This window comes from Malaclemys terrapin, chromosome 20 (assembly GCF_027887155.1).
Source record: "Malaclemys terrapin pileata isolate rMalTer1 chromosome 20, rMalTer1.hap1, whole genome shotgun sequence".
In the NCBI taxonomy this organism is placed as follows: domain Eukaryota; kingdom Metazoa; phylum Chordata; order Testudines; family Emydidae; genus Malaclemys; species Malaclemys terrapin.
In genome coordinates, this window is record NC_071524.1 from 940,204 (window position 1) to 955,000 (window position 14,797).

General features: G+C 58.2%; 1 pseudogene; it reads right to left on the minus strand.

The window, feature by feature from the left end:
* Positions 1-4,620: 4,620 nt before the first annotated feature.
* Positions 4,621-9,487, minus strand: LOC128826313 (immunoglobulin superfamily member 1-like; annotated as a pseudogene).
* Positions 9,488-14,797: the final 5,310 nt, after the last annotated feature.

Sequence of the window (14,797 nt, forward strand, 5' to 3'; positions counted from 1 at the left end):
CCTAGCCTGCTTGATGGCCCATTAAGGACCATCAGCTATACAATGGACCCATTGAGAGAAGGCAGATACGCCTTGTACCTCAGCAAAGTATGCAGGGACTGGCCCATGTGACTCCAGACTCCATTTTGCTGTAATTTTCCACAGTAAGAACAAAGAGGTGTTCTTACACCTGGGAAAGACTATATAAGGCTGATGCCGCATCTCCATTTTGTCTTCAATCCTGCTTCTTACCTCGGGAGGAACTTTGCTACAAACTGAAGCTCTGAACAAAGGACTGAGGACCCATCCCAGCGGGGGATGTATTCCAGAGACTTGATTTGAACCTGCAGTTTATTCCATTGCAGCTGCAAGCCTGAACCAAGAACTTTGCCATTACTGTATGTAATTGATTCCATTTAACCAATTCTAACTCTCATCTCTATCTTTTTCCTTTTATGAATAAACCTTTAGATTTTAGATTCTAAAGGATTGGCAACAGCGTGATTTGTGGGTAAGATCTGATTTGTATATTGACCTGGATCTGGGGCTTGGTCCTTTGGGATCAGGAGAACCTTTTTCTTTTACTGGGGTATTGGTTTTCATAACCATTTGTCCCCATAACGAGTGGCACTGGTGGTAATACTGGGAAACTGGAGTGTCTAAGGAGATTGCTTGTGGGACTTGCGGTTAGCCAGTGGGGTGAGACCGAAGTCCTCCTAGTCTGGCTGGTTTGGTTTGCCTTAGAGGTGGAAAAACCCCCAGCCTTGGGCTGTAACTGCCCTATTTGAGCAATTTGTCCTGAGTTGGCACTCTCAGTTGGGTTCCGCCAGAACCGCATTGTCACAGCGGGTTTTTTTCAGGAAGGAATTTTTTCGGTGCGGGCTCTTTGGGAGAGGAGGGTTAAGCATGCATGCCTAGATGCGGAAAAGTGCATTGATGTGATTTATCATCGTGGTAATCGGCCTCGGTAATCTCCTCGAATGTCTCATCCAGAACGTGTGCAATGCGCTTGCGCAGGTTTATCGGGCGAGACACCGTGGTCCTTGTCCCAGCCAGGCTAACGTGTCCGCGCCACTGTGCCGCGAGGGGCGGGGGGACCGTTGCTGCACACAGGCAAGCTGCATATGGACCAGGGCGGAAGCCGCATTGCAGTAGAAGACCCTCCCTTGCTTCCCAGGTCACCCTCAGCAGCGAGATATCGTCCAGGACGAACTCCTGTGGAAAATGTTGGGACAGTGTTCAGTGTAGGTGCCCCCTGCAGCTGTTGGCTCTCCCCAAGGCACAGAAACCCAGAGGACAGTGCAGCCCTGAAACAATCCGTCCCCCTTAGTCACCATTTTGAAGCTCCTGTGGGATATGTGTGCTCTGTTTGGGACGGGAAAATTATGCTATTGTGTAGACCCTGAGTGTTTTCTACTCCTTAAATGCGGGGGAATCATTACTCTGTCTGGTATAAACAATGCTGCCTTTGTTAAATGTTGCATTTTGCCTATACAACAGCATCAACCTTGAGATCTCAGCGGTCCCTCTTATTCTGAAAACGGTCGACTTTCCCATTCCAAACTGGTTTGCGATCGACCGGTAGCTGTCTGGAGTTGCCAGCTTCCAGATTGCAATAGCCACCCGCTTCTCCACTGGCAGGGCAGCTCTCAATCTCGTGTCCTTGCGCCGCAGGATGGGGGCGAGCTCCTCGCACAGTCCCATGAAAGTGACTTTTCTCATCCAAAAGTTCTGCAGCCACTGCTCGTCATCCCAGACTTCCATGACGATGTGATCCCACCACTCGGTGCTTGTTTCCCGAGCCCAAAAGCGGCGTTCCACGGTGCTGAGCATGTCCGTGAATGCCACAAGCAATTTCGTGTCGTACGAGTTACGCGGCTCGATAGCATCGTCGGACTCCTCACTCTCACTGTCACTTTGGATCTTAAGGAATAGTTCGACAGCCAAACGTGACGTGCTGGCGAGACTCGTCAGCACACGCCTCAGCAGTTCAGGCTCCATTTCCCACAGACAGATCGCGCTGCACAGAAACCGTTGAAAGATGGTGCCAAAGGTGGACAGAAACAAAGGGATTTCTGGGATGTGAAGCGATGCATCACGGGGCGTTGGGACAGGACCCAGAATCCCCCGCACCCACGCCTCCTTCCCACAACCCACGGCGCCAGAATGGGAAGAGGTGCTCTGTGGGATAGCTGCCCATAATGCACCGCTCCCAATGGCGCAGCAAATGCTGCAAATGTGGCCACACCACTGCGCTGGCAGCTGTCAGTGTGGACAGACTGCAGCGCTTTCCCTACTCAGCTGCACGAAGTCAGGCTTAACTCACAGCACTGTACATCTGCAAGTGTAGCCAAGGCCTGAGGTTCTACTGTATCATCGTCTGAATTAACTGTTCCCTATCAAGTCAGTTTTACAGTCATGCAATAGCAGGATCTGGAGTTAGAACGTACAATACGCTAGGCCAGAACCCCACCGCTCTACGTTCCCTTTTCGGTTTCTCTGTATTCAGCCTCTGTATGTCCCAAGTTGGCAGGCAAATTTCTCAGGATGGTTCATTGTATCTTGAGCCATCCTCTTGTGGCATCTTTGTTTGCCATTCTGAGCAGAGTGACCAGATGTCCCTATTTTATAGGGACAGTCCCGATATTTCTGTTGCTGCACCTGAAGGTGCTGTGCGGACGTTTTGTCCACACTATTTGCTTTACTTTCACTCCAGCTCACTTCCTCCTCATTTCTCCAGCCCGTTTCTCTTTGCTCACAGCTGGTTTCTGTCACGTTTCATTCATGTTTTACTTCTCTTGCGGTTTTCTAACAATTGCTTAGGTACTTAGCAACTCTTTTTCCTTCCTGTTTCACTGCCCGGTTCTTCCTGTAACTTCCCCCCTCATGCCTCTGTCTTTCCTCTGTCTGCCTCCTCCTGTTCCTGCCATCTCTGTCCCTTCTCAACGGGACTTTCTCCCTGCCAGCTCCCTGCCTGGCCCCTTCGATGACACAGCTCGGCCACCGGGTCCCTTTTCACTGTCTCCCGCTCGCTGGGGCCCTGCATTTCTGGTGCCGGTTTTTACCTTGCTGGCTGCTGGTGTCTCTCCCGGCACTGGGCAGCCTCCCTCCAAACTCTACCAGATATTTCCGCTGGAAGCTCTCTGGGGTGCGGGGTGGGGGGTATGGGGAGGTGGGGGTAGCTGCTGGCTGCTGTCCCCGGCTGTTTTCTTTCTCCTCCCAGAAAAAAATCCCGCCCCAGGCTCGAGCTCCCCCCACTTCCACTGCCCGGGAATCCTTGGGGGTCTCCCCACAGCTGTTGTTTCCAGACTGCTTCTGAGCAGCCAACGTGTGCAGCTCCCACAGTTCTTGAACCCGACAGCCCCCAGCCCAGGTGGGCATCACACAGCCAGCCCTGGAATGCAGGCACGGGGGGGGCGGGGCCGGCTGGGCAGCATCTGGACTAGGGTTACCATTCGTCCGGATTTACCCGGACATGTCCTCCTTTTTGTGCTAAAAATAGCGTCCGGGGGGAATTTGTAAAGCACTCACAATGTCCGGGATTTCCCCCTCCCCCGGCACAGCAGAGCGAGCGGCTGGGAGGGCTGCAGGAAAGTCCCGGGCTGGACTCCGGAGCAGCTGGAGAGGAGCTCCGCCCTGCATTCTGAGCAAGTGTCTCAGCACAAAGTGCAGCCCTCCCCTTTTGCAACTGGGAGCGGTTACTGCCATGCAGCGTAGCAAAAAGGGAGCGAGAGCACTTTGTGCTGATACAAGGGCAGCTCTCCCCTGCAACCCGGTCCGGGCCAGGGACCGGGTTTTGTTGTGCAGGGCCAGGGACCGGGTTTTGTTGTGCTGGGGAGCTCAGCCACGTGTCCGGCTCGCACAGAGCCCAACACCCTGTTCTGAGCAGCAGGGTAAGGGGGGCAGGAGAAGGGGCAGGGAGGTTCTGGAGGGGGCAGTCAAGAAACGGGGGGGGGCTTTTTGGGGGGAGTGGAGAAAGTTTTGGGCAGTCAGGGTACAGGTAGGGGGTAGGGTCCTGGTGGGCAGTTGGGGGGGGGTCTTAGGAGGGGGCAGTTAGGGGACAAGGAACAGGGAGTCTTAGGTAGGGGGTGGGGTTCTGGAGGGAAGTTAGGAGCAGGGGTCCCAGGAGGGGGCAGTCAGGGGACAAGGAGCGGGGGGGTAGGGGGCTGGGAGTTCTGGGGGGGAGCTGTCAGGGGGCAGGAGTGGGGAGAGGGATCGGAGCAGTCAGGGGACAGGGAGCAGAGGGGTTTAGATGGGTTGGGAGTTCTGGGGGGGCTGTCAGGGGGCAGGAGTGGGGAGAGGGATCGGAGCAGTCAGGGGACAAGGAGCAGAGGGGTTTAGATGGGTTGGGAGTTCTGGGGGGGGCTGTCAGGGGGCAGGAGTGCGGAGAGGGATCGGAGCAGTCAGGGGACAGGGAGCAGAGGGGTTTAGATGGGTTGGGAGTTCTGGGGGGGAGCTGTCAGGGGGCAGGAGTGTGGAGAGGGATCGGAGCAGTCGGGACAGGGAGCAGAGGGGTTTAGATGGGTTGGGAGTTCTGGGGGGGCTGTCAGGGGGTGGGGAGTGGTTGGATGGGGCGTGGGAGTCCCAGGGGTCTGTCTGGGGGTGGGGGTGTGGATAAAGGTTGGGGCAGTCAGGGGACAAGAGGCAGGGAGGCTTAGATAGTCCTGGGGGGCAGTTAGGGGCAGGGGTCCCAGGAGGGGGTAGTCAGGGGACAAGGAACGGGGGGAGGGTTGGGAGGTCAGGGGGGGCGGGAAGTGGGAGGGGCAGGGGCGGGGCTAGGGCGGGGCTTCTCCCGTCCTCTTTTTTGCTCGCTGAAATATGGTAACCCTAATCTGGACCCCAACTCCTTTGTGCATCCCCAGAGCGGGAGGAGCTGGGGGAGCATCCCCCTGGGAAAAGCCACTGCTTTGCAGCTCCCCCTGGGAGCAGGGATCCCCCCTCCCTCGGCCCTGAACCTCCAGCGGCTGCTGCTCCCCCAGGCTGGGAACCCTCAGTGACTCCGTCCCCAGTCACAGGCTGGGCGTCCCCTCTGCTGAGTCCCAGGGCTCAGGGCAGAGCCTGGCGCTGAACGTACCATCAGCACAAAGACCCCCTGTGGGTCTGGCTGGGGGTGGGGCTGGGAGCGGGGATGCTGAGCCGGGCCCCTCACCTGCTACCACCAGCTCCACGGGGTCGCTGGGATGCGACCAGACGGGCGGGTCCGATTTGATGCTGTATTGGCAGCTGTAGCTCCCTGCGTCTCTCCGGCTCACGTTGCTGATGGGAAACTCGGCCACTTCCCAGCCGGCTCTGCGTCCTGCAGCGCGTTCGGGTTCCCATCCTTGTACAGAAGGAACGTCGCGTTCTGGTGCCGACCCCGACACCGAATGGTCACAGCTCCCCCCGGGGTCACCCGCCTTCTGGGGCTCAGGGAGATGGAAGGTTTGGGGAAGCTAAGCTCTGCAGTAAGAAGGAGACAGGCCGTGAGACAGACCCCAGCACAGTCACTGCGCCCTGTCCTCACCACGGGGCCTCTGGGAGAAAACCCAGCCAGAGGAACCTCTCCGAGATCCCAGAGATTCCTGGGAGCTACGCCCGGAACTGCCCGAGGACCTAAATCCAGAGCACCCCTTTGTACCCGTCTATGTACTTAATGGGCCCCCCCCAGACCAATGTGTCCCCTCCCCATCCCTGCCCCATGGGATCAGACCCATAGGCCCATCCAGCCAGTATCCCCCTCCCCCAGTCCCCTCCTGGATCAGACCCACAGGCCCTCACAGCCGCTGTCTCGTACCCAGCAGCCGCCCGTAGCTGTTGCATCTCTGTCAGGGGCTGGAAACCCGCCGCTCTCGGTCTGGTGGCACTGGGCAGGGCCGGATTGTGTCTGGTACAAAAACACCCGGCTCCTCCCCAGCGCTTCGCACCCACAGATCTCACAGCGTTTCACAGAGGGGGGCAGGGCATCTGCCCCATTTTACAGGGGGGAAACTGAGGCAAAGAAAGAGTCAGGGACTCGGCCAAGGTCCCCCAGAAAATCAGGGCCATACCAGGAATGGCAGCCCCTGCGCTCTCCCCATTAGGCCACATGGCCACCCAGGCAGTGGGTTCCGTGCGCTGGCTCTGCCCCGAGCGCCGGCTCCGCAGCTCCCATTGGCCGGGAACCGCGGCCAATCGATGCTGCGGAGGTGGTGCCTGCAGACGAAAGGCAGCGCACACTGCACTGAGCCGCCTGGTCGTGCCTCCGCCTAGGGGCCGGACATGCCGGCCACTTCTGGGAGCAGCGCAGAGCCAGGGTAGGTGGGGAGCCTGCCTTAGCCCTGCTGCGCCACTGACTCCGAGCCACCTGAGGTAAGTGCCGCCCAATCAGAGCCCGCACCCCAAACCCCTTCCCACACCGAATGCCCCTGCCCCAGGTGTCAGCCCCCCTCCCTCACCCAAAATCCCTCCCAGAGCCCAGACCCTGAACCTCTTCTGTCACCCCATCCCGCTACCCCAGCCCTGAGCCCCCTCCTGCACCCCCAGCCAGATCCCTCACCCCCCCTGCACCCCAACTCCCTGCCCCAGCCCTGAGTACCCTCCTACACCCCCAACCAGAGCCCTCACCCCCTTGCACCCCAACCCCCTGCCCCAGCCCTGAGCCCCCTCCTGCACCCCCAGCCAGATCCCTCACCCCCCCTGCACCCCAACTCCCTGCCCTAGCCCTGAACCCCCTCCTGCACCCCCAGCCAGAGCCCTCACCCCCTGCACCCCAACCCACTGCCCCAGCCCTGAGCCCCCTCCTGCACCCCCAGCCAGAGCCCTCACCCCCTTGCACCCCAACCTACTGCCCCAGCCCTGAGTACCCTCCCGCACCCCCAACCAGAGCCCTCACCCCCCCTGCACCCCAACCCACTGCCCCAGCCCAGTGAAAGTGAGTGAGGATGGGGGAGAGCGAGCAACGGAAAGAGGGGGGCTGGAGTGAGTGAGGGAGGAGTCTCAGAGCAGGGGCGGGGGGGCATCAGGGAAGGGGAGGGGAAGGGGTGTTCAGTTTTGTGCAATTAGAAAGTTGGCAGCCCCAGCAATGAGAAGAAGCCCCCGCCCTAAAGCCAAGCCCTGGCTATCTAACCAGACACATGGTGCAGGAGGATGATTCATACGAGGGGAAATGGAGGCACAGGCAGGTTAAGTGACACCCCAGGGTCCCATGGCGGCAGGGATCCACCCTCCCTTGGCCCCAAATCTCCAGCCTCAGGAGAATGTCCCACTTCCATCATCCCCACTCCCCAGCCGTGCGTCCCCTCTGTTAGGCCCAGGGTCAGGGCAGAGCCTGGCTCTGAGCATCCCATCGATGCAGAGCCCCCCTGAGGGTCTGGCTGGGTGTGGAGCTGGGAGCCGGGCCCCTGAGCCAGGCCCCTCACCTGCTACAATGATCTGCACAATGTCACTGGGATACGACCACCTGGGTGGCTCCGATCTGGAGCGAGATCGGCAGCTGTAGATCCCTCCGTCTTCCCGCCTGGCGCTGGTAATGGTGAATTCACCCCCATCCCCATCAGCGTCCAGCTCCCGGATTTCGATTCCACCTTTATACAGAAATAACCTCTTGGCCCCGCACCGACACTGACAACTGAGGGTGACGGCTGCCCCCAGGGCAATCACCCCACTGGGGCTGACGGAGATGGAGGGGCTGGACCAAAGGAACTCTACGTTCACACACAAACAGGAGTGAGATGGGGAGACACAAACCCTTCCCCTGTGTCTGTAACCTGCCCTTAGCGCCCAGCCCCAGGGACACCGCTGGGGTAACAGACACCTCACTGCATCCACAGGGAACCTGTGCGCTGAGTTCTGATCTCAGCCCCCCAGGGTCAATCCGGAGTCACCCCTGACTGCACTGGGGGCCGGGCTGGGTTCTGATCTCAGCTCCCCGGCATCAATACAAAGAGGTTGAACTGAGTTTGGGGTGAAGGTTCAGGTAAGGTGACCAGACGATAACTCCAAAATTTCGGGACCGCGTCAGGGGGAGCGCCTTTTCAATTGTTACACTCACATCCGGGTCTTTGGCGGCACTTGGGCGGCGGGTCCTTCAGTTGCTGATGGTCTTTAGCGGCATTTCGGCGGTGGGTACTTCTTTCTCTGGCGGCAAGCTTTATTACCCGCCGCCGAAATGCCGCTGAAGACCATCAGAGACTGAACGACCCACCGCCGAAGTGCCGCCGAAGAGCCGGACACGCTGGGTGAATGTAACAATTGAAAAGGCGCTCCCCTGCCTGTCACCACCGCCTGAGGGGGGAAAAAAATAAGAGACACCGCGCCCGAAACAAAATATCGGACAAATGGCGTCCCAACCGTACTTCGGTCGGAACGCGAGACAAACTGCTCGATATCGGGACAGTCCCGATTTTATCGGGACGTCTGGTCACCCTAAGTTCAGGGCTCAGCTCCTCTTTTCCCCTCCCCCAACCTCAACATTAAAGTTTCTCCAGCCCCAGAGATACTCACGTCCTGACACCCCGCTCCGCCCGGCCAGACAGCAGCCTGGAAAGGAGACAGGTCATTACGTACCAGATCCCAGAGCAACTGGATCCTACACCCTGTTCTTGGATGCCTCCCATGGGCACATGCCCTGCTCTCAGATCCCCTGTGACAAAGTGGGGGTTTCCTTAGTGTTTTGCATGAATACTGTGTGGGTCTCAGTTTCCCTGTGCGCTGCGTGTGTAACGAGGTGGTGGGAGAGGGTTTGTTGCTGCAGAGGACCAGGTGTGATCTCGCTAGGAGCTGGAGCCCCGGACAACGGCCTGGAGATGGGGGACCTGAGCACCAGTTACCAGGAGGCCCAGCCCAGCCTGCAAGCCAGCTGGTTCTGGCCAGTGGGAGGACAAAGGGCTGTGAAGAGAGGACCCCGGTGACCTGACCAGCCGGTTCCAGCCAGAGGGAAACAAAGGACGAAGGGACAGGGCCCTAGCGACTGTTTACCTGGGACGAAGACAAAGGATGCAGGACGGGCTGTTGGGGCAGATGATATAGGAGGGGGCTGGAAGGAGGGGGCTGCTGGCCTGGAGAGGGGGAGCAGGTAGAGCCCACCTGGATGCAGGGAGACTGGGATGTGCTGGGCTGAGGGAGGCCAGGCCTGAGGCCCTGAGAGTTTCCTGTGCTGTGTTCAGATGCTCAATAAACCCTCCTGTTCTACACTGGCTGAGAGTCGCTCCGGGCTAGAGAACAGGGTGGCATTATTCCCTCTGGGAGTGGAGGCCCCGGGGGTCCAGAGCGAGTGGACTCCCTGAGGGGGACCATGGTGAGAGACAGACGTGCCAAGGCTCAGAGGTGCGGTTCCAGGAGGTAGATGGGCCTGACCCCCAAGAGAGTGGACCCCCGTCACTGAAGGAGGAGCTGAGAGACAGTGCGAGTCCTGTGAGTCCGTGACACCCCCCCATTGGCACTCCCCCATGGACACAGGCCTTGGTCTCAGATCCCCCACCCCTCCCATGGGCACATGCCCTGGCTGTCTCCGATACTCACCAAGGAGGAGGATGGTGAGAGCAGACACCATGATGGGGACAGTGGGGGGCCCCTCAGCGCTGCCACGAATACCCCAGTGCCCAGCTGCACTGATCCGACGCCCGAGTGGGAGGAGAATGAGGCAGTGAACCAGAGCCTACAGCTACAGGAAGCCAGCGGTGGCTCGTCTGTTCCTGTAGCCATGACACTTTTGCTCTCTTATCTGCCAGCCATATCGACATCAGTCAAAATAGCCCCGGCAAACCACGTCCTCTTGTGTCACGGTGTGACGAAGCAGGGAGGTTTCTCGCTGTTTTCAGTGGTTTGCATGCAGAGGGGGTGGGACTCAGTTTCCCTGGGTGTTGCTGGTTTAATGAGGTAGTGGGAGAGGGGGGTTGGAGAATTGATACCCCAGCGACTGGTGACCAGTGTGAGAGTCACAGCCGGTTCCAGCCAGAGGCCAGAGCAGAGAGGAGAGGAGGCCCAGGGGACCTGGTTTATGACCCTGTTTACCTGGAGAGAAGACAATGGACAGAGGCAGGGCTTGGGGCTGGGGATCTCAGATGCCCAGCTGGGAGCAGGGGGGCTCTGGGCTGGAGAGGGGGAGCAGGCGAAGCCCACCTGAATGCAGGGGAGACTGGGATGTGCTGGGCTGAGGGAGGCCAGGCCTGAGGCCCTGAGAGTTTCCTGTGCTGGTGTTGCCGGCACAGAATGCCCAAGGACAGCAACAGCGGGGTTCGTTGCCCGGTCACCCCCCCCCTTCCCCTACCGTCCTCCCCCTCTACCCCTCCCTTCCCTGGTAACAGTTACTAAGCAAATAACGATTACATTTAAGCAGTTAAGTCATTCTTGGCAGCTATAAGCCTAGCTTGTTAGTAACTTCTTTAAACCGTTATCTTGTCCTTTTTCCCTTCAGCCAGAAACGTGCAGGCCTCATTATTACCGCTTGATCCCGGTGTGAGCAGGGGGGTGCACACAGATAACTGGTTGCTTACATATTCCAATTGCACCTGGCTTTTCAGGTTGATTAGAGTTTAAACATGGAAGAAGTTTGGTTCATATAGGCCTAGTGCAGGAAGGCTTCATTGACACTTAGTGGCCTTCCACCCTCCCAAGTTACCTAGGGTTATGCCTACTGACACCAACACTGGGTTCAGACACTCAATAAACTCTCCTGTTTTACACTGGCTGAGAGTCGCTCCGGGCTAGAGATCAGGGTGGCATTATTCCCTCTAGGAGTGGAGGGAGTGGAGGTCCAGAGCAAGGGGACTCCCTGAGGGGGGCCCACGGCGAGAGACAGGTGTGCTAATGCTCAGAGAGGTGCAGCTCCAGGAGGTGGAGGGGCCTAACCCCAGAGAGAGAGTGGACCCCCGAGAAGGGCTGTCACACTGTAGGGGGAGTTGAGAGACAACGCGAGTCCTGTGAGTCCGTGACACCCCCCCATGGGCACACGTCCTGGTCTCAGTTTCCCCCCCATGGACACATTCCCTGGTCTCAGATTCCCCCCCCCCCCCCCCGCCGCCAGCACACTCCCTGGCTGTCTCCGATACTCACTAAGGAGGAGGATGGTGAGAGCAGATGCCATGTGGGGGGCCCCTCAGCACTGGCACCGACGCCCCAGTGCCCAGCTCCACCGAGCCCGGAACAAGGCACTGAGCCAGGGACTGCAGCCACAGGAAGCCAGCGATGGCTCGTCTCTGCCTGTGTCCCTCACACCTTTGCTCTGTCATCTGCCAGCCACACCTACATCCTCGATCAAAATAGCCCCAGCAAACCACGTCCTCTTGTGCCATGGCCCACGGCCCCAGCGCTGGGCAGGGGGCTCCCCGGGGATGTGGGGTCACTGTCACCAACCCCCACCACCACCACATCGGGGCAGAGCGATGGGCCACCTAGCCTATGTCCCCCCTCCCTGCTTGCTGGGGGTCTCAGTGGTTAGAGCAAGGGGGTCTGGGAGCCAGGACTCCTGTTTCTCTCCCAGCTCTGGGAAGTGAGTTGGTCTCTCCTAATCCCAGGATGGGGGACTGGCTGGCTCAGGGGGGCAGGGAATGGGGCATGGGGCCTTTCCTCTCTGGGGGGCGCCAGCTCCCATCCAGCCCCAAGACAGGGAAGAAGGCAGCTCGACCATCTTTTCTCCAATGTGGGAGGAGGGATTTAGACCCCAGGCCTGTTCAGCCCTCGACCTCTTTGCTAGAGGGCAGGTTAGTGTCTTCAGTAGGAGCCCAGCCTCCGTGTATATCAGCCCCTCGGTGCCCTGAGGTGCCTCCCCCTCCCGCCCCACAAAAACCACAGGCCCCTTTGCAGAAGATGCCACCAACTGGCCATTGAGCCCTGGCATAGTTGCAGCCGTCTCCCACCACTAGATGGCAGCGCAGGCTGGCCAGGAATTCACCGGTTGGGGGAGCAGAGCTGAGAGCCAGAGCTTCTAAATGCCTCTGAAATTTCACCTCCTGGACAGGCGACCTCCTGGCAGCAAAAACTCCCTTTGCCAGCCCCTGAGCGCTGCAAAAACCACAAATCACCCCCACACCCACCCACACCCACACACCCACACACACGATCAGTTCTGCTCTGAGATCATGAGACTGGTTTTAAAAATTCCGAGCGTGGTTTATAAACTAGGGAACGTGGCTTTAATAATTCGGAGCTCGCTTTCCAAATCGTGCGCTTGGCTGCAATAGAAACCAGGACACGGCTTGAAAAAATCCCGAGAGTCTCTCAAACAACAGCGAGGCAGTTTTCAAAATCGCAAGGTCGGCCTGAAACTCGTGGGTGCGGTTAAAAAACAAACCAACCGTGAGAGCGTGGTTTAAAAACGGCGCGAGTGGTTAAAAACCTCGCGAGATTGGTTGACAAAGTGTGACCGCGGTTTACAAAAATCAGGCGCCTGGCTTAAAAATCACAAAAGCAGTTTCGAAATTGTGAGATTTGTTTCAAAATCGCAAGGACTTCAATGACTGGGTTCAAAACTTGTGAGCCGAGTTTAAAATCCTTGAAACTGTTTTTAAAACGGCGAGCTGGGCTTGAAAGCGGTGAAGCTGGCTGAAAGTTCAGGAGATTGGCTTCAAAACTGGGGGAGGGTTTGAAAAATGGTGACATTTTCTAAAAATATCATGAGACAGGGCTTTTAATTTGCCTTCTGGTTGGTTTTTTGAAGTTGTCGATTTTGGTCTTGGGGGCTGTTTATGTCTTTTTATTCCCCACGTTTGCCAACTTTCCTACTCAACCACGAATGCTAGAAACTGCCGGTTTTGCAAACAAAATTGTCCTGAAAACCCTGTGGCAACAAGAGCTGGAAGCTTTAAGGGAAGTAGCAAAAATGGCAAGACTTGGAATAAAATCCCCCAGACTTGGCAATGCTGTGAAAGCCATGGATCAATGACCCTGGGGGAAGCCATGCTGGGGGGGAGAGCACCCCCTTCGGCCCAGAGCTAGGCAGAGGGTCACAGATTCCTAGATTCTCAGCCCAGACGGGACCACTTTGATCACGTAATGTGATCTCCTGTATAACGCAGGCCAGAGAACTGCCCCGAAATAATTCTAGCGCAGACCTTTTAGAACAAATCCGATCTTGCTTGAAATGCTGTCGGGGATGGAGAATCCACCCCCACCCTTGGTCAGTTGTTTTCTCCGTTAAAAACGTACGTTATTTCCAGTCTGGATTTGTTTAGCTTCAACATCCAGCCCTCGGATCGTGTTAGCCCTTCCTCTGCTAGACTGAAAAGCCGGTTATTAAATCTTCGTTCCCCACGTAGGTACCGATAGACTGGGATCAAGTCACCCCTGGACTTTTTCTCTGTTCAGCGAAACAGCTGGAGCTCCTGGCGTCTCTCGCTCTCAGGCAGGTTTTCTAACCCTTTAATCGTCCGTGTGGCTCTTCTCTGACCACTCGCCAATAGATCGACGTCCTTCTTGAATGGTGGCACCAGAATGGGACACAGGATCCCGGCAGCAGTCACCCCAGGGCCAGATCCCGAGGGGAAATCACCTCTCTGCTCCTGCTTGGGATTTAGGCATCTCAGGATCACATCGGCCCGTTTGGCCTGGGAGCTCCGGACCCGTTCAGGTGATTCTCCACCACCCCCTGCAATGTTTATCAGAGGGCTGGGGAGGGAAGGAGCACGGCTGTCCAGTTACTGCCGCAGCTGGGTAATTTGGGACTCCGAAACCCCACGCGCCAAACCAGAGTCGCTGGCCAAAGCGAGCCCCAGCTCGCAGAGGTGCAAATTCACACACACACACAGAGCAGATCTGAGCCCAACCACCAGGGGGCAGCAGTCACACACACACACACACACACACACACACACAGTGGGGCAGTTCTGATCCCAGCCACCAGGGTGAAGCAGGATACATACACACACACACACACACCATACATAGACTCCCCCCAACACACAGAGACCAGGCAGGTCTGATCCCAGCCACCAGGGGGCACCAGGGACACACTGTGATGAAGCTGGGGATTTTTTTAGTGTTTTGCATGAATACTACGTGTGCCTCAGTTTCCCCGTGCACTGCGTGTGTAACAAGGTGGTGGGCGAGGGTTGGTTGGTGCAGAGGACCAGGTGTGACCTCGCCTGGCAGCCGGAACCCCAGACAACAGCCTGGAGACGGGAACTCGAACAACTGGTGACCTGGTGTCTAAGGGGCCCACCCCAGCTTGGCCGCCAGCCGGTTCTGGCCAGTGGGAGGACAAAGGGCTGAGGAGAGAGGACCACAGTGACCTGTTTGCCTAGAATGAAGACACAGGGCGGAGGAGGGGTTGCGGGGAGGTGATATCGGACGGTCGGGTGGAAGCAGCTCGCTCTGGGCTGGGGACAAAGAGCAGCCGGAGCCCACCTGGATTGGGACAGACCCGGCTGGACGGTGCTGAGACTGGCCAGGCCCGAGCCCCTGAGAACTGCCTGGGCTGGGTCGACCGTACAATAAACCTCCTGTTTTACGCCAGCTGGAGATCAGGGGCATCGCTCCCTTTGGGGGTGGCAGCCCCAGGGGGGGCCGAACAAGGGGGGAGGGAGCCAGGCGGGCTGGAGGCTCAGAGGTGAGGCCCCCAGGAGGCGGCGGGGCCAGAGGGCCTAACCCCGGAGAGCAAGTGCGACCCTCGGGGGGGGGGCTGTCACACCAAAGGGGGGGCCCCTAGGGTTACCATATTTCAGCGAGCAAAAAAGAGGACGGGAGGAGCCCCGCCCTAGCCCCGCCCCTGCCCCTCCCACTTCCCACCCCCCCTGACCTCCCAACCCTCCCCCCGTTCCTTGTCCCCTGACTACCCCCTCCTGGGACCCCTGCCCCTAACTGCCCCCAGGACTATCTAAGCCTCCCTGCCTCTTGTCCCCTGACTGCCCCAACCTTTATCCACACC